This window comes from Grus americana, chromosome 1, assembly GCF_028858705.1.
Source record: "Grus americana isolate bGruAme1 chromosome 1, bGruAme1.mat, whole genome shotgun sequence".
NCBI lineage: Eukaryota > Metazoa > Chordata > Aves > Gruiformes > Gruidae > Grus > Grus americana.
Window position 1 is genome coordinate 137,792,956 of NC_072852.1, and position 25,989 is coordinate 137,818,944.

The following is a 25,989-nucleotide window of genomic DNA, read 5'->3' on the forward strand; positions in this document are numbered from 1 at the left end:
AAGCCCGTGTCCGCTTTATGAAGATCATAGAGCAGCATTGCATAGATGGTATGAATGGGAAAACTCCCTGCTTCGTAGATTCAGTAGAATGTGTAAGTTTTCAAATATGACATTTTGTTGTCTTTTTTTTTTTAATAAGAAAATAAGCCCTCTCATTCTCAAGCTATATTTCAGAGATAGTAAGATTTTTTTTTTTAAATAAATTATTTTTCTCTTTTCTTCAGTCCCCCTCACCTCCAGCATTTAGCTGTAGGAATAGTTTTGAATGTAAACAGTACCCTTTGGATTTTTATACTTGAATTTAGTACTATTGAATGAAAACTGAAGAGTTCACGATATTCCCAGTGAGAAGCAAACAGAAACTGCAGTAATTCGAGCTGTGGTGTAATTTGGTTACTGAAGATTCTGATGTGCGTCTGCTCGGTTAAACAAAAAGTATGTTTGTTCTAGTGCGTAAACCAGGTGGTAAGTGAAATGAATGTATTCTATACAAAAATTTTTACATTGATACTTATTCATTTCAGAATAAAGGAAGTTGCACATTACTCAGCTGTTTGTTCTTCCAAAAGATGCAGCAGCACTTCTCTATCAGAGTTCAGTGCTAGAAACAATAAACTTATATTCATCAGCTCCATTGTGCAAAATTGCACAGATATGGCAGTTAAAATAATATGATAGTGCTGAGCAATTTGCTTCTCATTTGCTTAACTGAGGATGAGATTCAAGCTTCATGTTCTGAGTGCCTTTCAATCTGGTGTATATATGATTAATGTCGGTGAGTCACTTCTGTTGGGAATTTTAGCTTTTTCTCACACCACGAGATAGGAAGACTTTCTGCTCCTCCCACCACCAGTTTAAAAGCAGTGCAAAAGACAGCAAGGAGGAGGTAATTCTTCAGGTTTTCAGAGTTGCACCCTATTAAAGGAAGTGAGGAGATAGCCAGTCCGTTGGCATTTGCTGCACAGGTGTCTGCAAACCCACTCGGCCAGCCGAGATTGGGATAAAAGTGTGAGCAGATTGTTACTCGCTTGAGAAGCTATCCATTCTTGCTGTGTATTTAAATTCAGAATTTAGTTGGGAAGACTAGTCCAGAAGACGGGGAAGGAGGATTTGGGAAGGAAATAATTCTGAAGGTACAGGAAGGCAAATGATGAAGTGAATCCTGTAGGGGTTCATCGTAGGAACTAGTGGAGCTCTGCAGACCTGTTTATCCCTGCCGGGAGTAAGCTGGGGAAAATATAATGCTTTATGTGCATAGGTTAGCTCAAAAGCTTGCTGTGGCCGAATGTGAAATAATATAGGCATGTCTGTGAAACTCTCCCTCTGATTTTTAGAAAGTTTTTTTTCCTCTGTTTATGTATGCGTGTCTCTGCATAAAGGATATCATATATAGTTTGATTATGAGATTCAATTTCCACAAAATTCATCAAATGGGGCAGAATGGTTTCAGTATTGAGGAACTTTAAAGGGCTCCAGTTCACGTGTACGTAGAGGCCAGATACTTGCCTAGGCACATAAATGTATGAGAAGTCCTCAGTGGCATTTTACAGTGTTTGAACAGACTGCTGAGTTAATAACTACTGATTGCAGTAGGGCTGAGGCAACTGACTTGCTTCCGTTTTAGAAAGCCCTGCTAGACCTGTATGTGTAAATTTAGACTTCTAAGTAATGTTAAAATATGCTCTGATATTTAAATGTATATGCTTCACCTAAAATTTGAAGTCTACTGCACATCACTTGTGACACTGAGTACAGACCTCCGGCGTTAGTGCCTTGCCGTTTTTAGCTTCTGTGTCCGTATCGTCTGTTTTGTTAAGCTGCAGCTGTAAGATAGGACAGGGCAAGATCACTTGAGGCTAACCTCTGCTACTGTAGGCAACCGTATCATATAATTCTTGTCGTTATGGTAGCGATATTCATTATAGATACCATTACGGACTATTTGGTGACCTCTAGGAATTTAGTCTTGTCTAATACCTTTTGGAATAGTATGTATTTTAAAACTGACTCAGCAGAAAGCATATGGCTAGAATGAGTACAAACGCCAATTATCATGACATTAGTAGTGGTGCTGCTGGTTTGGGTTCACTTTATTGTTAGATTTATATGTCTAATTCATTCCATTATGGAGAAAAAATGACATTCAATTTTTACTACTACTAGGTTGGAAAAAAACCCCGTAACCCTTGGCGGGGGCAGAGGGAAGGTATTGTCTAAAGAACACAGTGCCAACACTTTAGAAGGTGACTTCCATAAAAAGAAAAAAGATTTCAGAATGGTTCTGTAATTCACTGTATCAGAGATTGACTCCTTCCCTTCTTCCCTCCTCTGTTCCTCACACCTCTTGGAGCTCTGTTTGCTTTTCAGAAGTATAATGACGTGCTCCCAGTGGCTGACAGAGCTTATTTCCTCCCTAGGCTGAGAGCAGAAAGAGGATAAATGCTTTGGTAGCGTGCTGCTAATGCACTGATCTGAACACTGAGGGAGAAAACAGGTCTTTACAAAGATATAAAATGAAAAGATTTTATAACCTCTTCATTAGTTCTAATGTTTGTTTTCATCATTCTCTAGTAATTTTTTCTTTTCTGAAGAAATCTATAGCTTCTTCACAAATTGCTTTGCCTAATTCATTTTTCATTGAAAAATCTCATATTACAGACAAAAGATGTTCCGATCAAGCTCCTGGCCGCTATTATATGCGCACTAAATACTAAGCATGCGTGCTGCTGGGTATTTGCACTTCTCCATCAAGCAAGGATAAACTGTTAGCAGCCCTGCAAAGAACTGCTAAGTATTCTCTAAGGCTGCCATCTCTGAGTTCGTATGGTACATACAGCGTGGCTGTTTGAATAGGTTTTTAAAAAGGCAAGACCAGAGAGGACTTGTTAGTTAGGACTGGGTAAAGAAAAGCAGAGCTGTGTATGTGTGGGCGAGGAGGAGAGCGTTTCTCCTGTACTCTGGCTTGTTTCTTCCCTTTTCCCTATGGCCTTTTCCCCATGTCCCATGCATCTCTGTCAGGCAAGGTTTGAAGTGACCCTCCCGTTGCTCTCCGTGGAATACTGTGTGGATCAGGAGGGGTCAGTAAGCAACGGCATTTACCAGGGGTCAGCCAGCACAGGGCCACCTCTGGACTAGGTTTGTACCGTGGGCTACCGTCTTTGAATTTACACATCTTGGCACGCAGGCTGCTGAGGGACATCCCCCCGACTGCCCCCTGCTAAGGGACATCCCCCCGACTGCTCCCTGGTGGCATCTTCAGCTGACGGTCCCCACAGTGCATTCCTGCATCTGTTCTAACCGAACGGCACCTGGAAAAATAAACCCTTTTTGATCACGCACTCTTACTGTAACACCTACAAACGGCCGTGACAGCCACGTTTAAATACCCTGAGTAGAACATAACGTTTTTGTTATTCTTCTGAAAAATGACTGGGTACATTGCCTTCTCTGAATTCCAATTTTCTGTACAGCGGTTTGAGCCTGTGCACAGACACCTTTGTTTTTATAGTTTACCTTTTCAAACTTCATATCATTTGAACACACAAAAGAAATGTCTCTTTCTGCCTCTTTTTCACGTCATCCTATGTGTTATATAAGGAGAAAGAAATTACAGAAAGAAGCTTGAATAGCAGATCTTGTTTTGCAGCCACTCGCAAAGCTCAGAGCCGGGTCTGTTTTCATGCTGGCTGTTATTTCCCATGTGGTACTGAATGAGCATGAAGAGCTTTTCTGGCATTCACCATTTTTGTTAACTCTGATGTGTTGGATGGGCAGCTCCTCTAATAGTTGTTCAGAATATTTTTTGTGAATTTGTGCCTGATGGCGTGATGTAGCTCTAATAGCGATCCCAGTGGGAACAGATGAGGAAAAGAGTCTATAAATTACCACTAAGCTGTGGCCACATCTGCCAGATTTCTGAAAGCCAGCCGTTACTCTGGCTGAGCTAGTGAAGATACTGAGTGCCTTCAGCTGGTGGCTGGTAGGAGGCTGGTGAATCAAAGAAGGGCAGCCACAGCTGTGGGAAACTGGGCTCTTTTAAGATGCCTGTATGAAACTTGATACAGATCAAGGTGACCAGATAGGTAAAAGGATGATATCTTTTTTTTTTTTTTTTTAAATGTCACTTTTCTATGCTGTCCATACAGCTCCATTTACTAATCTTCAAAAATGGATTATGCTGCATAGTAAATGGTCAGTATACAACAGTTAAAAATAACTAAGTGATGCCATCTGCTGACTTAAAATCTTATTTAATATTACATTTGATGACTAAATTGTTATCCTAAGAAGAAATGGGAACAGCCTACACTGAGTATAACGTCAGAGCTGTGACATGCTATCTGATCTTTATCAAAGTTATACAATATAAATATTGATTGTGATTTAAAAACAGTAGACTATAGTATGTCAGAAGGAAATGTGAAGCTAGTGTCAATCCAGAATAACTCCTTAGTGTATCTACTTTGGAAATAACCAGAGATTTTTTCCAGGCTGCTTTGTTTTTTATATTTCTTAGAGGAAGATGTAGAATCCTGTGGAATAGAGAGTAGGTCAGAAGAACATGGCACACCATCCATTTAAAGTGTATGCTCATTAAAATTTATTTGTTATGTAGTGACATTCTTCACATTACATCTGTGTTTAGTACAACTTGTTATCCACAATGACTTCACTTTTAGGTGCTTTGTGGAAAGATTTAACCTGACCATGGACTTTGAAGTTGAGAACCACATTTGTATAAGACGTATTATTCAAAGGGAATTCACCCAGCATCTCAAAAAGGTAGAACAGATCATAACATTTAACAGTTGAACGTATACACTAAATTAAGTTTGAAGTGGACTATTGATTACTATGCTCAGCCTTGAAATGGTGGCTCATTCAGAGAATATTGAATGGTTATTTATTTCATGTATGTATATGCATTGTTAGGTTGGGTGGGGTTTTGACAGCAAGAGTTAAAAATGTGTTTTACTCAGATTGCAGTTCACGTGTTGCCACTTAATGAAACAGTGGAACATCCTGGACTGATCTGAAGGTCCTGCAGGCAGCAGCGCTTAGCAGTTATGCAGGGATGTGGAACCAGAGAGACAGGATTTGTGCTTAGCATTAAACTCTTTCTCCCTTTGTTCTTTGTTTCTTTTTGTAATGGTCTGTAAAGCACTGAGAGAATCTCAGCTTCCTGTACTTTATTTTCGCTTTAGTGACAATAATCTGAACTCTGTGAAGTAGGCCATGGATTCCAGTTATTGCAGTTACTTGTAACTTCTTTTCCTGAATGGATATGCCTTATTTAGTGTGGCATGAATAAGGATATGTTTGGACATAAATGTCTGTAGAACCACAGTCTGATAATGAAATGTGTAATTTCTTGTGGTTGTTTTAGTTTGTTCCCCCCCCCCCAAGTATCTATACTGCAGTGATGTGTATTTCTGCTTATATGTTAAGAGATATACAATCTGTGCCTTAAGCTATTACATAGTATAATTTTCATGGTAAAACTCATCCAGTATGTGAATATCCACTTTCAGATGTAGTACACTAGAACTCCCCCATTCAAACACCTAAATAACAGAAGTCTTTCAGTTGCTTTCTCCCTCAGTACTTGGGAGCATGTCCGCAGGATTCACAAATGACTAAACCAACAGCAAATTAATTCCACAGCTAACGATTCCTAGAAAAGTCTTACTTTCCAGCTGCCTTTTAAATCAAAAGGTCTGCAAATGAGCGTGGCACAGTCCACGCTTTGACAGAGAGGAAGCTATGCATGTATTTATATCCTTCTCATAGTTTGCCATACCTCTTTGTTTTACATTTCTGTAAAATTCCTTCCTCTGCAGCCAGGCTGTCCAATCTGGAGCATCCAGAAATCATGAGATGGATTGAAAAATATGGAGATAGATTTCAATAGTACGTACTTGTTGGCTCTTTTGATTTTTGTTTTCTAAACATTCGCATATTTCCAAACTTCTCTGCATAACTCTGAGGGCTCAAACCCCGCTTTGAGAGGCAAAATAAAATGTGAAATTGAGATTTCCATGTAATCGTGGGTTGGGCTTAAAAACACAGGAGCTTCACTGCAGTTCACTGAGTTCACTGAAAAACAGCAGTGTCCATCAGCCCAAAACTATGACAGTATAGAATTGTGATGCATTTACTTAGATGCAAATCTGCTGTTGCTAATGTAGCCCTGAGTGGACATGAACTGTAAACTGTGTGTTAGGCCTTGATTGGCATAGTCTCCAAACAAGTGGGGGGAAAAAAAAAGGTCCTAATTTGGATAATATAGTCTGTGAGTTCCTATTTTATTTCCAGGGCAAATACTCCGCTCATAATTAGAGCATCAATAACAATGTGAGGAAATGTTATGCCCTTGGCTTTAGAAAACCGTACCTGAAGGCAACAGTAGATTTTAAAGCTCTTGTTGGAAAAAGCAGGAGGAGATTTTATTCCTCATGAAAACTCAAGGAGCTCTTGAGATGAGGTTTTAAAGAAGCGGCAAAAAGGTACTCATGTTCTAATTAGCACACCCTTCTCAGGGAATGATGACTGACCGTTAGCAAAGCTTTTTTCTGGAAATGTCCAGGCTTTTGGATAAAGCATGGCTTCTGCCACTCCAGGCTGGTTGTATGTAAAACTGAACTGCTTTGTATCTGCGGGATAACGCAGTGTCAGGGTGGCCAGAGTGCTCGTGATTCTGTGAGGTGATGTGGAAGCTGGAGTATGGATTAAAGGTATGGACGATGGGAAGGAATGAGCAAGAGGTAGGGAAGATGGTAGAATGAAAGAATAGAAGGAAAACCAGGCTGTCAAAATTGACTTATTTTCAGTGTGCCCACCAAGATTTTCTTGTGCTACACTAGTCTTGACGATAACAAAGTGCTTCATAAATTCAAAATGTAAACGCAAAGGATTTCTTTCTCTTATTCCCTGGTACAGCTTTTATGACTCTTGTTCTTTTCCAGCTGAGTGCTATTTCCAGGGAAGCCAATTCATGTGTTTTAGAAGTGAGCAGTGCTTTGGGAACTCTCAGATCTGTATTGAAAAAAATACAAAACCTGAAGTACTGACATGAAGATCTAGAAATGCAAGGAACCATGCATATAATCAGTATTCATCTTCTTTCCCGCTATTCCTGTTACAGGAACAGAAGCAGTTCAGTACCTCATCTGCTTTTTGGTTTTGATGCTGAATTGCCGGAGACATCTGATTCTGAGTGTAAACTCCAAATTATCAGAAGCTTCTTTGAGGCTTTGAAGTGCCATTCTGAGCACTGTATCTTGGGAGGGGGCTGCAAACTTCAGGTCTGTCTGAAAGATGTCATTGGGGCTGACTTGCTACATCTAACACCTGGGGGAAAGACGATTGGGTTGAACGTGGTTGCAAATCATGATTTCTTTGAGCAGAAATACTCATCACGGAATTTTGAACTCCGAAACAGAAAAGATCATCTGTTATGAACATATGTACCGGGTGCCAAAATTAAATTTCTCTGGTAATTAGCAACAAAATTGCAGCAGTAGTATGGGGGATGCTTAGGTTATGTGTTTGGCCGAATAAATAACTGGTCAGGATCATGGGGAAGATTACTGGGTCAAAACATATTTTTCTCTTTCCTGTTTTCTTTGTCAGTGTGATACCAGCATGTTTAATTGTACACAAACCGTTTCTCTGCAGCCCAAGATTTGGATGATGAATACCAGCTTTTCAAGGAAGTCTGGTGCTTGTGGGATAGCTTGCAAGTCTGGTGTAAAATTTTATTGACTTGGAAACATTTTCTTTAGTCTCTCTTCAGCATTTACCCTGTTTTATTACCTCAGGTTATTTCTATAAACCTACTTTTTGAAAATTCTGTTGCATCGAGTTTCCTTAGATGACATAACAAATATATACAGTGGTGTGATACCTTAGATCAAAGCTAGGATTCAATCTATACTTGAGATGATTTGCAATTTAAAAATGAAGTTCCATGCATAGTTTGTTGTCAGTTTAGAAAATACTTGTCTAGTCAGTTATTTCCACTCACTAGGCCAAGCAGATAGAGGTATTAGGCCAATAAGCCACGTTTGCTTATTTTTTAAAAAAGTATAAATCTTGTGTTAAGATAACTCTTTCTGCTTGTTGGAGTGAAACTCAGGCAGCTGTAATTTTTAAATAAAGTTAGATATTCTTCTAAGGAACAGGAATGCTTTTTCCAGGTCAGTAATTTTCTGTTGTTTCTTTTCCTTTTGCTTCTTCCTTGAATTTCATCACACAGAGTAAATCACTAGCTTCTTTGAATTAAGCAAATATTATCTAAAGGCCCTCTTATTTCCTTACCCTCTTAAAATGGATGTAGTAAAGAGAGGAAGATTCCGTGAGTGTACTGTCCTTTCCTTCCCTTCCCAGCAGCATTGCAAAATGCATCAGTAGTTCAGCAGTCTATGCAGGGGTGCTTCTAAGGTGGGGGTGTGGGGAAATCACCTTTGGCCCCAGTATTTAATTCATCTGGTTTGTGTGATTGTTAAGTATTTCTTAATGTGTTTTAGGTAGTCGCTGTCATTTGTTAAATTGCCGAGCACTTAATTGTAGTTTGTATCATTGGATCTGGACTCCATCCAGCATTGGTATTTCCCACTTGTAATGTTTTTGAGTTGAGAGACTTGCATCTATGCAGTGGGAAATTAAGGCCAGAGGTTGACAGGGGCTGTGGTGATGCACCTTGGGGAGGAAGCTAGAGCTGATTTATACCATCAATTAAGGGAGGGGAAGAACAAAAAAAAAAAAAGAAACTAAACCAAAAACCCACCTGGTTAAATTTAGACTCACTTTCTGTATTTCTAGTTGTACTGATGTTTTCAAGCATAATTTCTTTTTGTCTTTTATATAATGTCTTTTGTTCAATATTTAGTTACTTGCCACATTTACAACATGCTGGAAGACTGGGAGAGGAGCAGTTAAACAGCGTTCTGGCTATGACAGGAGAAACATCAGGTAGATGCAGGTTACAACAGTTCAGACTTCAGCAGCTCGGTAACTGTTTAGCAGTTTTGACTTGCAGATCTGTCTTCGTATCTACAGTATCATAACTTAAAACTTTGGGAAGAGAAGACAAAAAGCAATTCAACTTTTGTCTCTCCACAGTACTAACTTGCTAATGGTGTATTTATAGCTGCTAGTAAGAGCAGAATGGAGTTAGTTTTTACAGACTTGAAGAAGTTTGGTGTTAAGCATATAGTAATTTATAAGTCAATATTATAAATTCAAATTGGTCTAGCTATGATGTGATCTGATGGCCACAGCCCTACTTTATTATAAGATACAGTGTTTGTAGGCAGCATTAGCACTCTGCTTAGAGAGCTAGAGTCTTTAACGCCCCAGATCATTGCGTGATAAATCTTCCTGCAGCAGCCCTTGCTGTCCCTGCGCTCTCTCTGGTTTCAGTCACTTCAGGTTTGTGAAGGCTCACTGGCAGAGTGGAATTTTGCAGATTCGTGCTGACCCAGGATCTTGAGGGAAATGTAGAGTCCCCAAATGTGGGAACAGAACCTGCAAGGGTCTGTAAACTTGGCCACGGGGAGAAAATGACCACATCCATTAAAACATGAGATAATATATCTCCCATGCACTGAAAAAAACCCAAACCACCAAAAATGCATAACCAGACTATGTGAAAGCATTATCTAGTATGTCTAAAAACAGTACCGTATGTGTTTCTATTTTAAGATTATTTAACATAAATTGATGTTATCTAACTCCACGTGTCTGCACTGAGGGAATGTCATCCTGAGTGCACAGAACATGCACATCAACTTGAAAGAATAAACGACTCCTCCTTTGCCATTTTCTCTGAAAAGTCAAGTCGGGGAAGAGGGAACACGATTTCCCTTGCTACCTTTAACTCCTTCCCCAAGTCAAGCATGTGTCATAAGCAAGCAAAAAGCATTTTTTATTTGAGCAAACAGGGGGGAAGGATGAGCCTAAAGCCCTGAAGACATCTCAGCTTCTGAAACCTCTTGCCACTTTGCATCACAAATACTCCTAATGTTCAGGATTTTGCACTGTATGAAGGCCGCCTGGAAACCTGTCAATGAAGCTTCTCTGTTAAGCCTTGGGATGGGGTGGCCGCCTTCTTTGGGAGCTGCATGGGAATGAATCTCCTTGCTAAAATCCAGAAGGATGAGGGTGGATGAAAGATACAGTGAAAACAACACCCTGGTTTTAGTAAGCATCACGGTTCCACTTTTCCAGTTTCCCTTGCACCTGGCAAAGGCATAGAGGCTATTTTTGAACTGTCTAGACTATTCTTCTAAAAAGAATCTCTTCTTTTTCCTCTTCTGGTTATTGGTCATCAGGAAGAAGGGAGTTAGCAAGTCTACGTGCTGAGCCCACATAAATGTTTTACAAAGCATGTTTATAGAACTGTTGTAAGAGCACATCTCTTCAAGAGCTATGCATTTATAAAACTGACTTGCATGTAGTTTAATCAGTCCAGAAGACTGACTACCAAAGTGAATTTTCACATGATATTTTGTAGTAAGGTAAAATTCCCCCTCCCCAATTTAGCTATAAAATGTTTATACATGAACACAAGGGAAAAATGCCAAGGTGCGGCCGAGTCATTTGAAGTTCATGTTTCTGATAATTGGTTATCAGAATTATTATTGATTATTCCGATTATTATTTCTCCTATGGGCATGGCTTGTTTTCTGTGTTGTCTTCCTGACCCTTTAGGTGAGACCCTTCATGTTAGAGACGGATGGTGGGACAGGCAGGTAACTCAGGAGGCATCAGCGTATCTGCCCGCTGGCTCTGAAACGTGGCTGGAAGGATGGTAGATGGTGTTGGCTGGGGACACAATAAGTAAACCACTTTTTCTCTTCCCCATAAACTTTGCCTGTCATGCTGGCTCACTCTTCCTCTGCTTTCCCATCTGCTCAGCTGTGTCCAGTTGCTGCTGCTTTTCTTATTCCTGCTTTGGTGGGGCGTTTACAGACAGACCAGACTCTTCTCCGCTGTCTCTGCTGATATCTCTGCCTGACAGAATTGGTTGTGCTTAGGCCCGAAGTTTAGCTCAAGTATAACGCTAGGCTAGTGTGACTCTGAACCCGCCTGCTTCATGGCTTTGGAGATTAATGTGTCACACGTAGAAACTCACGGCATATCTCCATCCAGGTATCTCCATCCATATGTGAAGAATGCTCTAAAATGTTATTCCTCACAGCAGAGATTGTTGTTGTTGTTATTGTTACTGCTACTACTGCTATTACTGTTAAACATTTGGACAACCCACTTGTAATGACCTGATCCGTGACAGTAATTCAAATGGTAACTATAACTTTAATAGCAATTGAAACATGAAAGAGCAGTAGATGCCAACAGCAGCTAAGAGTCCAAAGGGGAACAGGGAATGGCTGGAGAAATATTACCTCTTTAAACGTTTGCAGATGTATTTTGTGTAGCATGCTGTATCTATGCATAAGGTATGTATGTGTCTATGTATGCAGACATAGTTTAATACAACCTAATTTTTGTAAAGATCACGTTAACTGTGAATTAATCCAATGTCAATTCGAGGTGACTTGATTACCGACAAGCAACTGAAATAGCAGTGTTGCTGAAGTTGTTAAATTAATTTGTTTCTGGAGATAAGCTTGGTGCTCATTTCTCACAAGCAGCTATTTTTCTGGTGCTTATCTTTGTGTTGGCAAGGTTGAGCAATATACATGCATCTGACTGGTAACTTTCTGTTGAATTTTATTTACAATATTGAGGTTTATTTTTAAGAAAAGGCAAGAGTTACTATGTATCATATGTAGTTTCACAGTGAATTTAAGACTGGTGGACTCATGCTTAGTAAGGACATTTGATGAAGTCATTTCCTCTCTGAACTCTGGAAGATTTCTTCCCAGGACAAAGCTCAGAATATGTTACGTTTTTGAGTGCATACCTGAGTAGAGTCCACATCTTGACATCACAAGTGACATCACAGCTTGTTACTAATTATGTGACAGTATAGTGATGGTGCTGTTTCACCTTCCTTTCTCCTTTCATGTTTAACAAATGCTAATCATACTTGAACGTCTCAAGATTGCCTGTCAGTCATTCATTTCTAGTTGCCCACATTGCTCACATGGATATTTTCTGCATTGGTCAAATTCTGCATTCAGATAACCAGGTAACAGCGTTAATTGCTGAATAACATTCTGATAGCCAAGTTCTGTAAAAGATAGTGAGGGATTCCCCCCCCCCCCTTTTTTTTTTAAGCTTTATTTTCCATTTAGTGAAAAGCATTGAGTCAAACCTGGTTCAGAAACGTGTCTAAGACTGTTCCTGCTCTTCCAAACCTACTGTCCTCTCTTTTCCCTTTCTCCTCCTAGCTGTCAAGCTATTTACCACCAGATTCAGGCTTTGTAACTCAACTCTGCCTGATCTTTTGTCTTTCCCAAGGCTTGTTACGGAGTTTTCCGTTGCGTGACCAGCAGTGTTTCCATCACAGTAATGAAGTGTAGGCATTTCTCCATGGGTAAACACCTAGTGATTCGGTGGGGCACACCATCACCTTGGTCATGGGACAGGAACATGCCTAGTGGTAGGGTGGGATGGATGCTGAGGCAGCCCGTACCTTGTGACCCAGTGGTCACGGGAGCTCTCATGCGCTTACGCGAGCAGATGTGCGCTACGGACTCGATGGCAGGAGGAGCCGGTCCTTTGTCATGTAAGAGGTGTCCTTCCAGCCGTGTGGCTGGGAAGGGACTGTGAAGCCTCCAGAGGACACAGCAGCAGGCAAAAAAAAGGCAAGTAATCCAGACAAATGTTTGGGCAGGCCGGATCCAAGGTGGTGTAGCCAGAGCTTCCCTGCTCTTATGTGCAGCGTTACAAGTATGGGCAGATCCATACGTAGATGTGATGGTATAACAGAAGCTATAGTCAGCCTTCTGTCTTCTCCCATAACAAATTAAATTTGACGGGGGAAGTTCTCTGTTGATTAAGACTGGTACTTTGGGAACTGATACTATAGTTACCTCCTAACCGTAGGTCAGAGCTGGATTACTTCCTCTAAAGAGAAAGAATTGACTTATTTTACCATTACTGTTCTTAGTTCTTCAACAAATATTCAAGATCTTGCAGTCTTACGGTGGTTTTCTCCATCATAATGTTGACTTTATTATTAAAATGTGGTTATACTGGACTTTGTTGAAATAGAGAATTTAAAAAAAAAAAGTAAGTTCCTGATAAATGCTTCTATATTCTAACAGTAGTTGATACCTGCAAGAGGATGTCTGCAGGACTTCATATGCATGCTACTCTGCAACTACAAAAATGCTTTCTTTGCATCAAAATTATATTCTTTACTATAAAAATTTTTAAGCTGGTAAGAGTTTTGGGTTTGGGGTTTTTTTTTTGTATTTTTACAAACTGTCTCTGAAGGAGATGGAATATAAGCTATTTGTGCAATTGCAATGCATCACCTTTAAGGTGCAGCAGCTCCTCATATAAATGGAAAGAATGAAAATCCAAAGAATGAAAGAAAAAAAATCCTTCTTTCTCTGGAAATTGACTTTCTTTGTTTTTTTGGTACCATCACAGGTGATCATACAGGAAAATCCCTCCTAGTTGAAGCTTTCTTACCTTTCCTTGCCTTATCCTGAAGCTGTTTATTCCTCTTTAAAGCTGTAAAACTTTTCATTTAGAAATTTTAAAAAGTACAAAAAAAGCATAACCTAAGGGCTTGTGCTATAGTGTATGACTCATCATGCTTTTTTTGGGAGGAGGAACTTGCTGTATCCTGGTGTGTATTCAGAAGTAACCAAGCTACTAGGCTCAGACATTTGAGGGTTTGGGTTTTTTTCCCTTTTATCAGGCCATACGCACTCAAGCTTCCTGTCTTAGGAAATGGGTATGAAACTTCTTTCTCTCCCTTAGTCCTTGTGGCTTTTTTTTTTTTTTTTCTTCATCTGAGGGAGCTGAGTTTCTAGTAATCAGCTCCAGGAGTGGGCTATGTGGCATAAGAGGTCCGTTTTGGTTTGTGGTTAATGCAGAACTCAGAAGAAAATGTTGTCAAGTATTTGCTTGTTCTGAAGGACAGGTTCACTTTATTATTTACAGGCAGACTGAGATAATGTCTCACAAATTAAAAATCTGAAGTTACAAAAAACATTAAAGAGAAGTATTTTAAAATCTGTCTCTGTAGCCAAGTTACAGAGTTCCTCTTCCACATTTTATAATTTCTCTTTTTAAACTGTCACCTTGTTTATATGTGGATAAAACTTGGCTTGAACACGTGTCCCTTTACAATAACTCCTAGTAAAATACTGTAATATTTGGTGAAGCAGAGCTACTTGTACATTATCATTATTCTAAAACAAAAGAATTCAGATTAAACAGGTGTAGTACTGAAAGTGAGATAAGCTTGCAACAGAAAATACTATTGGAGCAGCAAAAATGGATGATAAAACTCATAGTGTAACACGAAATGTAAAGCTGTAGATAATAGAGGAAGTATTTAAGGGAGTATTAAGAACCCTCTTGCTCAATGGCTGGTCCTGTCAGCTGGCTATCATATTTAAAATGCTATATCTGAAGAGGTTTGTGTAATGTGGACATTTTTGTATAGGGATAATAATAACAATAAAACAAGTTAAAATGGCTATGATACTAGCTATGTGTCACTTTTTTTTCGAATGTGCTGGAGTCCCAAATAAATTCATTGCTGTCTAGGCATGAATTAGAGCTATAAACCACTGCAAGAATTGCCATTCAGGGCATCTTAAAGTAACACTCAAATGCTCACATCATATACAATATCCCACTCTTGAGGTGGAGCTTTAATAATCAGCAGGAGGTGCTGACCACTGATGAGCAAAGACCTTTCCCATTTTGTATCGCTGTGGCAAGGAGAACACATCTTCCTGTAATCCTTAGGTTTAGGCAAATTATGATGAACTGCCTCTGTCCATGTAGCATGCATAATTTGCAGTTTGTGGTTATGCCTTTTGTGAGCGTGCAGCGCACGTAAGCTTCTCCCAGAGCTGAAACTTGGATATATGTGCAAGTAGTCAGCGAGCAGCACTCTGAAAATCGTTTCTCCCAAACTCATGCAAGATGAGTCACAGGCAAACGAAGATGGAAGGTGAATACAAAGGCAGAAGGGATCCAGGTGATATCAGCCCATGTATCATTCTAGCACAGAAGATGCAGTTTAATATCTGCCTACAGCTGTATGACCTGTGCTTTATGGCTGTCATAGACAACACACCATAACGCGTAGTGTGAATGCTTCCGTTTCTCTTTTCATGTAGGTCAATGAGGTAACTTGAATCAACTGAAGGACGCAGCATAGATGTTAAACAACAGCTAGCTCAACTATGATGTGCCAGCTGTAAAGCGGTAATGAGTATCTAGGGTCAGTAACTTCTCAAACCAGTCGGCCCACATCTGTGAAAGCGTGCCTGCGTACGGCTTCGTAACAGCGTGGGTATTTTTCATGTTTAGGATGAAGGTCGCTGGTGAGACTCCTGACTGATCTTAACTGGTGAATTGCTGGGATGGAATTGCTTGCTTTGCTTTATAGTTAAGCACACTGTAGTTAATGAGGCCTTACTCTGTCGCACCTTTTTTGGATGTAAATCTCGCGGTTCTGATTTGGGAATCTTAGTGCAAATTACAGCAGCCCTTGTTTATAGTTCTGGAGTTCTTTGTTTCAGCCCTAAGTCTGACATTCAAAACGTCTCAAGGTGGCCTTGAGCTGCTGGCTGCCATGTGTTTCTTCATTCTGTGCAGAAGATCTACAGATACTAAGTGGTAGTAAAAGGCAAATGGTATCTTGCACTTCATTCAGGAGCATTCATTAGCATAGCAGCCTGTCCTTGTCATGCAAGTGCATGAGTCTGGATAAATTCTGGGATACCATAGAAATAAGGGATGTGATAAAAGAGAGGCAGTATCGGTAGAAGTGTGGAAGGAAGACTGGGCACCGGAAAACAAAGCTGCTTAGAGTGTCAAACAAGATGCAAGATAGACCAGAAAAACAACTAGGGTGCGGGAACAGGCAAACAATCTCTGAAGAGCAGCAAAAGACTGTCAGCTGGTTTGGGATTTCTGATAGGAAAATCACCCACCAATGCCTGCTTTCAGCTATTGCTCTTGGTGGGCAGAGCCGGGACCGAGTAAGGACGTCCCTCAGCACTCCTCGCCTAATGGCAGGGAGCGATTGCCGTTAACTGGGGGAACGGATCGGTTCAACGCTTGCAGCTCAGTCCGGTGGTTGTGTGTCGCTGCTCCCGGGAGTCGAGTGACCTTGTTTATCCGATGTAGCTGTTTCCACTGTAAACGCTCGTAGAAGGCTGGTTTCAGGGTATGCTTGTGCATATTACTGTGCAATTAATTTTGTGCGGACACACGCGCTAACCCCTCCTCCCATAGTTGCCTGAGTGCTTTCTGCTGGTGCAGGCAGAACCAGTACGTTGTACGTTTTCAGTTCATTTTTGCCCTGTCAGAGAAACAAGTGGCTTGGTAGAAGGGGGCAAAGGTGATACTTATGGTACTGAAGAAACAAACTGCAAGGCGAAGTGGCCAGGTAGCTCGGACCCTTCTAGAAGAAACAAAAATAATTTTATGTGGAAACCATTAATCCCCCAGTTTACAAGAAACTTCACAGGAAAATTAAGATAAAACTACTATGATAGGAAAAGGTAAGTATATCTAAGTCTGAAATTGTTTTGGAAGAGTAGACTTTGTATATATTCTTGAATACAATCTGTGCAATACTATGATGTCCTCTTGTCTAGACAGCAATTAAAAATAATTACCCATTAGGTATGAGAACAGATTTGTTTATGTTAATAGTTTCTAAACCCAAAAACATTTAGGCATGAAAATATTTTAAGCATCAAATTCTGGTTAGAAATGGAATGGAGCTGCTGGGGATTGAGGGAGGCAAGAAGGTGGGAAGGACCTCTCTTGCTGTACAAACATCCTGCCCTGGATAGTGTCCTTGAACATGTAAGAATTTCCCAGGGATCTTTGCTTATCATTAATATTGGCATGCTGCACAGAGGGGAGGAATATATTTTCACTTTCTCATGAGATTTTCTTCAGCAGTGTGTGATTTGTCCTGTTTCTGAGAGAACTTTCTCAAGGGCTTGCTTTATCCCGATGGTTTCCAGTCTCTTTTTGTTTGTTTGTTTGTGTTTTTGTTTTGTTTTGGTTGGGTTTTGTTTGTAGCCTATTCGTATGTGTTCAGTGGAGGAGAATTTCAGCCACTTGAGAGATTTGTTCTCCTTGGTGACAGAGCAGGGATCTACTAGGAACGACTGAGAAGTGGTGGTTGTGGAGGGGGGCTGTCTCTTTAGGTGTTGGGTAGGAGACGCGTCTTGCTTTGCCTTTCCTGACCTGGGGATGTTGCGACGTGGGTGTTAGGTGATGTCCCTGTTGCATGTGCCTTTCCCGTGAGGGGAGGAATGAGGGAGTGACGTCTGAGAGATGTGTAGGCATTTTGTTTAATGCTGGAAGATGTAGCGATGAAATAAGCTGCATGGAGTAATGTTCTCTATAATGCAGAGAAAGAAAGAAAGAAAGGAAGAGGAGCAAAAAGAAGTGGTAGAAGCAGGGAAAAATAAATAAGAATTTTAAGGATTTCGGGTAATTGTCTCTACGGAAGTGTACCTTGGAGCAAAAAACCTGAGAAGGATTTGTCAGCTCCTTGGAAAGCCTCTTTCTTTTTAAACAACTCGAAAGTGCCAGAAACCATGTCCTTTGGATGGGAGAGGACTGTGTTGTATGCGAGTGTTTTGGAGAAGTTCTGTATCTTGGAGGAAGAGGAACCGGAGTGTGGTTTGACAGTTGCTACAGCAACTAACGTTTTTTTTAATGGAAGGCAAGGATAAATGATGGTATAAAGTCTTGTGTAACTGACATACCTTCCCCTGCTTCCTGCCAATTTTCCAGTATATTAAAACAATAAGTAATTTATGAGTTCGGCTGAGAAATGGCTCTTCGTTTGCCCAGCTCAGCCGCGTTTGCGAGACTGCGTGATCTTTATAGAGACAGCAGAGAAGAAACTATTTACACGCCGGAAAGCAAGGATTCAAGCATCTCTGAAAAGTATACTTTGCAAGGGAAAAAAATGCATTCCTTGTTCTGCCTGAAGAAATTTTGTTAGATGTGGATGTCACTGGGCTGAGCCTCCTTTATCTCATGGCTTCCTTTCTTCTCATCCTCTCCCTTCCCCCCACTGTGATTATTTTTTGCAAAGCTTTTAAAACTCTCTTTGGTTACTGTGGAATTATTTTTTTAATGTAGGAATGATAATATATTATAGAGCAAATGAAAAATGATGCAAACGCGTGGCAGGAGGGGAATTCTGCTGGCCGTCCCCGCAGCAGTGTTGCAGAACCAGCCCTGGCATAGATGTGCTCCAATGACTGCTCTCTAGGGAGAGAATTTAACCCTCGTAACCTTTTTTAGGACCCCGCTGACTACTAATATCTGGGAGGAACGATACCAGAGCAGAAACCACACATCGCATCCCAGAGTATAGCAACACTCACTTTAGGATACAAAAAAATGTCTTAACCTGAGTTTTCATTTACCAATTTAAGGTGACATTTAAATCTAATGGTGGTTTCAATTTTACTAGTGAAATTTGGGGGCATTTTACAGCTGAATTTCAGGGGAAGACGGTTTGGCTAATATTCTGTTTTTTTGAAATCTCACTGGAAGTCTTAGGCTGCAAAGGGTCACTTGTAGCATTTTGCCGCCTCCTTGGGTTCTCTATATAAGATCAGAATTAATTAATTCTGAGTTAAGGTTACTGATTTTAATTAAAGAGTAGATATTAAACCATTAAGTATCTTTATAAAATGAAAGATAAATATGAACAGTTAGGGAATCTTAAATATAAGGTTACACAATTTTTACACCAGTTTTAAAGCCCTGTTTTCATGAACCAAACATGTTTACTTAGCTCTTCAGAAATAAGATTTATGTTACAGATGCCATTGCTAATATTAATATGAGCATTAACAACTCATAACCAGAGCTCCCAGGCTTGTAGGTTGCAATCTTGTGTTTCGTTTTCCATTTTTTTTAAAAAAAGAAGTTACCTTCTATACAATTACTGGAAATTTTGCACTGTGCACCTACTACGAATTATGACTGAACTAAGAGCAGGTTTTCAAGTGAATGACACTGAGGTATTTAACTGGAATAAGTTCACTGCTCTTGAGTTGCTGAGAAGCAGTGCATGAAGCATGAACATTTTTTTTGCACGGATGAGAAAGTAATAAACATTTGTTACAAATTTTATGCATTTTTAAACTCAATAGAGGACTAGTTACTAGCTGCTTGCCATTCAGTAAGCCATTTTGTGGATTCGTGTGAGATGAGGGAGATAACTGAAGTATTTGAAGTAAAGGGAAGACTGTCAGAAAGCTCTCTTCTTAGATATTCGTGTGTTAGTGACCAGTATTTATTCCAAGAGAAATTTGCAACATTTGATATTGATGATGTGAATGCCTTCCTCCCCACAGTGTCCTGTCTGTCCTTCCCTTCCTCCTGCAGCCCTCTCCTCCTGCATCCTTCCCCAGATGTTGAGACAGCTCATTGTTTTTCTTTCTCTAACTCGTTCGCTTGCCCCGGTGACACAACCCCATCTCTAAATCTCTATTTCACTCGCTCCTTCAGGCTCCCTCAGGGTTACGCTGCTGCAAGGTTCTCCTTTGCACCTCACCACCTTTCCCTTAGTGATACAAACCTGCTTTCATCTCTCTCGTGAAAAATCACGTTGCATGCTTGATTGCCTATGCTATTCCAACTGCTGCCCATCTCCCTTCTTGTTTTCATGTCAAATTCATTGATGCAGCTGCTGGAAATTACTTTTCTTCAGTTCTGTCTGGACTTCTTCCAGGCTGGCTCTCATCTCTTCCACTGCATCTGACTGCCCTCGTCCAGCACCCCATGACTACCAAGCAGCGCTGCGTTGGTAGAGGGACGCCAGCAGAACTTCTTGCATTAGATCGATGTGCATTGTTTCTGCTCTTTAGGTCAGAGAAGACTGAAATCTTTCAGTGCCGCTGAATTGTTAGTGTGTAGGTGAAAGGAAGATACTTCATTTCCTAGGAAACAGATAAGAGCAGCTGTGACATGAAGAACTATATGTAACAGAAAACACTAACATTTTTATGCTTTTATTGTTTTGAAATAGGCAAAAATTTGTTGAGAAAATGTGATGGTCAGGGAGTGATTACATAGGATGTGAACCTCCCATGCCTTTGAAGGTAATAGTATCTCCCCTCAGTATTTAACTATGTTTCCCACTTAATACTGCGGATTATGCTCTGGCATGGGAGAACATGCAGGTATTTATTTGATTTTTTTTTTTTTTCCCCAAAACTGAGTAGGCTGTTGCTTTTTGATAGAATTCTTGGGCTTCTGGTTCTTGGGCATTCGGCTGGAGCATGCTAACGCTGACGGCAGCTGTAGGCGTGCAGCACACATTTGTAAATGGTCTGAACAGCTAAACTTTGCAATTTACTGAGTGACTGGAGTATTGCAGTGTGTCGTTTAGCCAACCACTTCAGACTTTCTTTAGATAAATTGAAGTTTCTCACCTAAAGAAATGTTGGTATAATTGGAAAGCAAAAGGAAGTTACTTGCAGTTCATCAGATTAATCGGTCATCACTGGCATCGGTAAAAATGGAAAGTTGAGACAAAAATATATGAGGATACTTGGGTCTTATCCAAGTTAATTTAGTTACCTAACCTAGTGCTAGTTAAAAATCTTTTGGACATGGATGTTACACGTGTGTTTTATCTTAGGAAACATAAAGGAAAAGGACTGTTTTCTCTTCCTTTCTTTTTTTTCTTTCTTTCTTCCCCCCTCCCAAAATCAGACAAGAAGTCATTCACAGTTGTCTTGAAAGTGAATTCCTACTAAATGGCTAAAAATTGCCACTATGAAGTGTTTTCAAAGTAGCACTAAACCAAACATTTTTCTGCCTTTATACTGATGGAATTACAGTCTAAAGTAGTTGAACTGAAGCTCAGTCTGTGCAACTGATGATAATATTTTATTGTCAAAAAGCAGCACTCCTGTCTTTGACATTATTGAAGGCAGAAAACTGTCATTTGGGAAATCGAACAAAACAGGTTATGGTTCGTGTTTTCCTGCGAATGGTTCTCTGTGGCTCTTCAAGGAAAGCAGGTGCTCAGAACGATAGGAAGCTCCATGTGCAAAATTGTCCATAAACATTAAATTTAGTGGGCAAAATTCTGCCTTTGAAAGGGAAGTTGGCCTGGCTGGGACTCAGCTCATAATTATGATAGGATAGCTTTTTTCTCCAATGTTTTGAAGTACATATTAGCACTTGTCTTTCTGTAAGGTAGGTGCACGAGCTCACCTGATGCACCACTGCATTTTATAAGGTAGAAGGAAAATTCGATTTAATTTGTACTGATTTTACTCAGTTAGCAAGTTCATGTGATTCCTCTGGAGAGATGTGTAAAACTGTAGGTGTGTCTGGGTTTCCGTGCTGCAGTTTAGTGTTAATGCATCCCTAAATGCACAGCTTTAAATTGAAGGGTAAAAAGGTTGTTACATTTAGAACAAAACAAAAACCACCACAAAAAGCAAGAGCAGTGAGAGTATGTGCAGGTTGTAGGACCCACAGCAGTTGAACATGACAGCATTGACTGGGAGAGACGTCTCCTGGCTGGCTCCGTGCAGGCTACCCTGTGCAAGGCTGAGCCGAACATCAAAGAGAGATGCTAAAGCCTCAGCAGGCAGGAGAGGGAGGGAGCTGAGCGGGCGGGCAGGGAGGCGATGCTCAAGGTGTCAGTGCAAACACTGACAGGCTGGGAAGGCTCAGAGAGACGCGGAGGGGGTGCTCTGCAGACCACAGGGATGGCTTCTCCCAGGCGGACGCTGGTGAGTACGACCCTTTCCTGACCGGCTCCCTTACTTAAGGAGCGAGGCTTCGTGCGGTGGGCTCCTTATCTCGTGGAGAGGTCGTGCCATGAAGCCGCAGTGAGGAGGACATGCCTTCCCCGAGGACTCCCTTGAACATCCCTTGATCGCAATCCGTGAAGAAACGGCAGCATTGGGATTGCGCCGTGGCCACCCTCCTGCGCGGGGGCTCCCGACGGAGATGCCTGGGGAGTGCCTGGTACGTGGGAATGCAGCGTGGGATGCTGGAGCACGGAGCTGTATCGCCAGAGCCTCTGGAAGAAGTTCTTATGTAGCATGTGAAACCTGGCGAGTCAATGAGTAAGCTGTAGCCTTACGTAAGAATGTAGTTAGGGTTAGCTGCAGATAAGGGGTGACTGAGATATGTTGACTTTTGTTATCAAATAATTGATGCTCTGCTAAAAGGAGTTGGTTTTGAATTTGTTGAATCAGCTGTGGTCAAAGCCCGAGAGTGAAACTTTTGACAACTCCAGCCCTGTTTGGACCAGTTGCAGTAGGTCTTGTTATCCAGGACCCGGTCCAGTATATGGAGAGTTATGGAGTGTTATCTCTGTTGCCTAATGTCTGCATATGATAACTTTCGGTGATGTGAGACCGGCAAAAAAAAGATGGAAAGAAGTTCTGGTAGCTTTCTAAGAAAGGCACTCAGCTCTTTAAAGGAACAAGCTTTCTTTGATATATGATATCCACGAGTGTTGAGCGCGAGTCCAACCTTGCAGTGCAAAGGGCTGCAATATTTCTTAACCCAAAGACATTTGGAGAGTTTTCAGTGGGGCCTGGCCTTTGTTTCTAAGTATTTATATGATCTGCGTTGCCAGGAATATTGATAGTTACATGCAGTTTTACAAGGAGGTGTATTTAGCGTTTAAGGTAACAGCAGCACTTGTGTAGGGGCCGTTACTTCTTTACAGCAGTGCTTATTTATGTTCACGGGTCTGACAAGTCTTTCACCCTCTTGTGCCTTTCTGCCATTCCCCACACGAGATGGTGAAGCAGTGGGCTTCTCCCTGCCACCTTGCGCTGCCGCGGTGGCGAGATGTCTGGACTGCGCGTGAAAGAACTTCCATAGCTCTCGCTGCTATGTGTGCTGCCTAGGTGGTTACATATATATATTTATCCATCTATTTATGAATGTATAGCGTTTCTTTTAGGAGAAGCTGGTATTTACAATCACTCGCTGAGAATCCTGTTAGCAAAACCAGACAGACTGAAATAACGAGAGGAGCATTAACAACTGTACTTTTAAAGCTCACTAATGAACAAATCCAGCTTCTGCCACCTAAGTTTGAAACTGCAAACCTCCTAACACAAGTTAGGGAAGAACAGCAGCCATTTTTTTTACCCATTCCTGGATGTGTTTGCCATGGAGCATTGCATTAGCAAAGCCAAATTCTGATGCATTGTCAAAGTATTCATTTTTTAAAAAAAATATTGTTACTTTATCACACTGTTGTGAACACACGTGATTGATTTGGGTGGTAATTTCTCCAGAGGTGAAAATGAAGCTAGGCTGTAACAGAGTGTAGTGGCTCTCAGCTTTTGAGGGCTTCCATTCTGCTGGGGCGTTGCTTTTTCTGCTGAAGCAAGCGAGGCCACGGAAAAGCCTTTGCCACTTGGAGTGAGATTCCTCTTCTCAGAGGTGTGAGTCAAAGCTACTGCAAGGCTTCCCCCTTTCTGAAGCAGGGAAGTTGCCTTGTTGAGAGTGTAGGTTCCCTTAGGAAGCAGTTGTCCTCCTGGGCTGGAAGAAGGAAAGCTGGGAGATAGGCTGAAGACTTGCTCTCTCTTCCCAGCACATACAACACAGAGCACCTCCTTCTGGAAATGAAAACAATTTGGGGGACGTTGTTGTACCAAGATGCCTGGGTCTGTGTCGTTGTCATTGTTTTTTTTTCTGAAGGGTAACAGTGTATCCTTCATGGTGATGGCCATCCCACCTGACTTCTTTAGCTTATCTTTAGACCCAGTTAAACTGTACCATTTGTTGATGGTTAAACTCTGCTAATAGGTATATTATATAGGAGATCAATTTAGAACAGAACCTAGAGGTTTTTTCTGGTAGATAGGTCTGCAGGACATTTCACTGACTAAGATTTTACAGCTAGATAATAATCCCATGCAGTTATCTTGTCATTACAAAAAACTGCTTGGCGGTGAAGTGGCCTGTCTGTTCAGACTGGATTTCAGAAATTGGGCAGGCAAGTTGTGGTTGGAAATAGAAGATGATTGTGGCATGTTGGACAAAGCTGAACTGAAAAGCTGGCGCTTAATGGGATTATGAAGAAAATCTTGATTTGCTATGCATGTTGTCAGTCTAGAGGCTTATTAATGTGGTCTCACCGTTGTTTAAGACTTTGGTCACTTGTGGATCACCGACCTCACGCTGTAGATGTGCTCCCAGGGACATAATAACAGGAGCTGTTTACATATAGAGATGTAGTGCTGCAATGCCTGTATCTGTTATCTTTCAGGATCTGCAGGCCAGATTATCAGGTTTGCAAAACGCTAACAAATCTGGCATGTTGGCACGGGGAATGGATTTCCTCGGCTCTGACAGCCTGAACACGGTGGATGACTTGGGAGGGGAACGCTTCGGTGTGCTCCTGCCAGTCTCCACACTTCCTCGGGGCGCTTACAAGATGCTCTAGTGCAAAATAAATTTTAAGCACCACCACCACAGAGTTTCCTCAGACCTGCTTTGTGTCCCAAGGTTTTCTTTTCCAATTTAGCATGCTATTCCTTGAAATGTCAGCCACCTCCGGCATTATCCCGCCTAAGTCGTAAAGTTTTCTCTCTCCCTTCGCTTGGCTCATGAGGCGGGGAGGTTTTGGGACCATTCCAGGCTTTTCTGAAGCTGCTTTTTCCACTGTCAGGAGGGGTCTGGCGCCGAGTCAGCCGCTGCTTCCTGGTTCTCACCCTTCCCTTGCAGGCAGACGGATGACCTGCCTTAAGGGAGCAACCTTTCTTGGAAGGTGAAATCAAGCACATAAATTAAATGCTGACCATAAACATTAGCCGCCTACGTACCTATGAGCATATTAATCCTACGTTAGCACTCCCTGGTGTGGTGTTCATTGATGAGTTAATTAGTATTTGTGCAGTGCTTTGAAGATGACAGCGATATGTCCATTTCTGTTATCATTATAGATTAGTATATTACACCAAGCCAGAAACATTACTGAGGTAATTTATCCGTATCCTGGCGAGAGAGGTGTGGGTTTATTAGGAGAGCTCAGTGAGGCACAGAACACATCTATTACAGTTCAGAAGAGGGAAAATTTGATAACCAAGTGGGAGTCTTGTTAGACACGTGTTGCCCTGCGCTGAGGAGGAATGAAGATATTAATTTACCTGTCTCCCTCTGTTTGTGGATTGTAACGTCAACTAACTTTTCCTCCTTCCCCATTTCTTCTCTGGAAGATGCCTCTCATTTTATTCTGTGAGTACTTGAGTGCCATCAGTTTTATCTTGCCTGAATATCCCTGGAAAAGGATAAAGGAAGACACGGTTTAAGGAGCTGGGTCCAGTCCGGGCTGCTCAGGAAAGGAACAAGTACCTTACCTGTTTCTGCAGAACATGATCAAGGGGAGCTTGATCCGCACCCCTCGGCATTCACCAAGGCTGGGGGAATTCCACCTAGAGGTGTGAGTTTCCTGTTCCTTCCTCACCTTTGCTCTTCATGTTTCTGATCTCTTTTGCCCACTCCATTTAGTCTTTACCGTGAAAATTGTTTTTCCCCAGTGCCATGCTTAACTTGGTCTGAGTTCATGTTTTGCGTAATTAGATGTGAGAGAAAATGTGATTTGATAATAATCACAGGCATGCTTTTTCATCATGGTATGTGCATATCCATTAACTTGTGAAGAAGCTCCCTTGGGCCTAAAATAACACTCATTGCACAGATGTGAAATTAAAAGACTAAGTTGTGAAATAAAAGTCTGTGTCTAGAAATCTTCATGGCCCTGACCTTATCAATAGTTCCGTTCAGAGAGATACTGCACTTACGTGGACCGTCAGTGACTTCTGGGCTGTCCACACCGTCAAG

At 41.2% G+C, this 25,989-nt stretch overlaps 1 protein-coding gene across 4 annotated transcripts in view; it reads left to right on the plus strand.

Moving 5' to 3' along the window:
* The window catches only part of ARHGAP6 (Rho GTPase activating protein 6), a 340,043-nt gene that overhangs the window by 213,173 nt on the left and 100,881 nt on the right, over positions 1-25,989 (plus strand). Inside the window, exon 1 of one of the 4 annotated variants that reach the window (XM_054805780.1) lies at positions 5,892-5,910. The exons of the other annotated variants lie outside the window; for them this stretch is intronic. The gene's annotated coding sequence lies outside the window, so the exon portion shown is untranslated. Of the gene's footprint in view, positions 1-5,891; positions 5,911-25,989 lie in introns of those variants that run through there. 4 annotated transcript variants of the gene reach the window in all.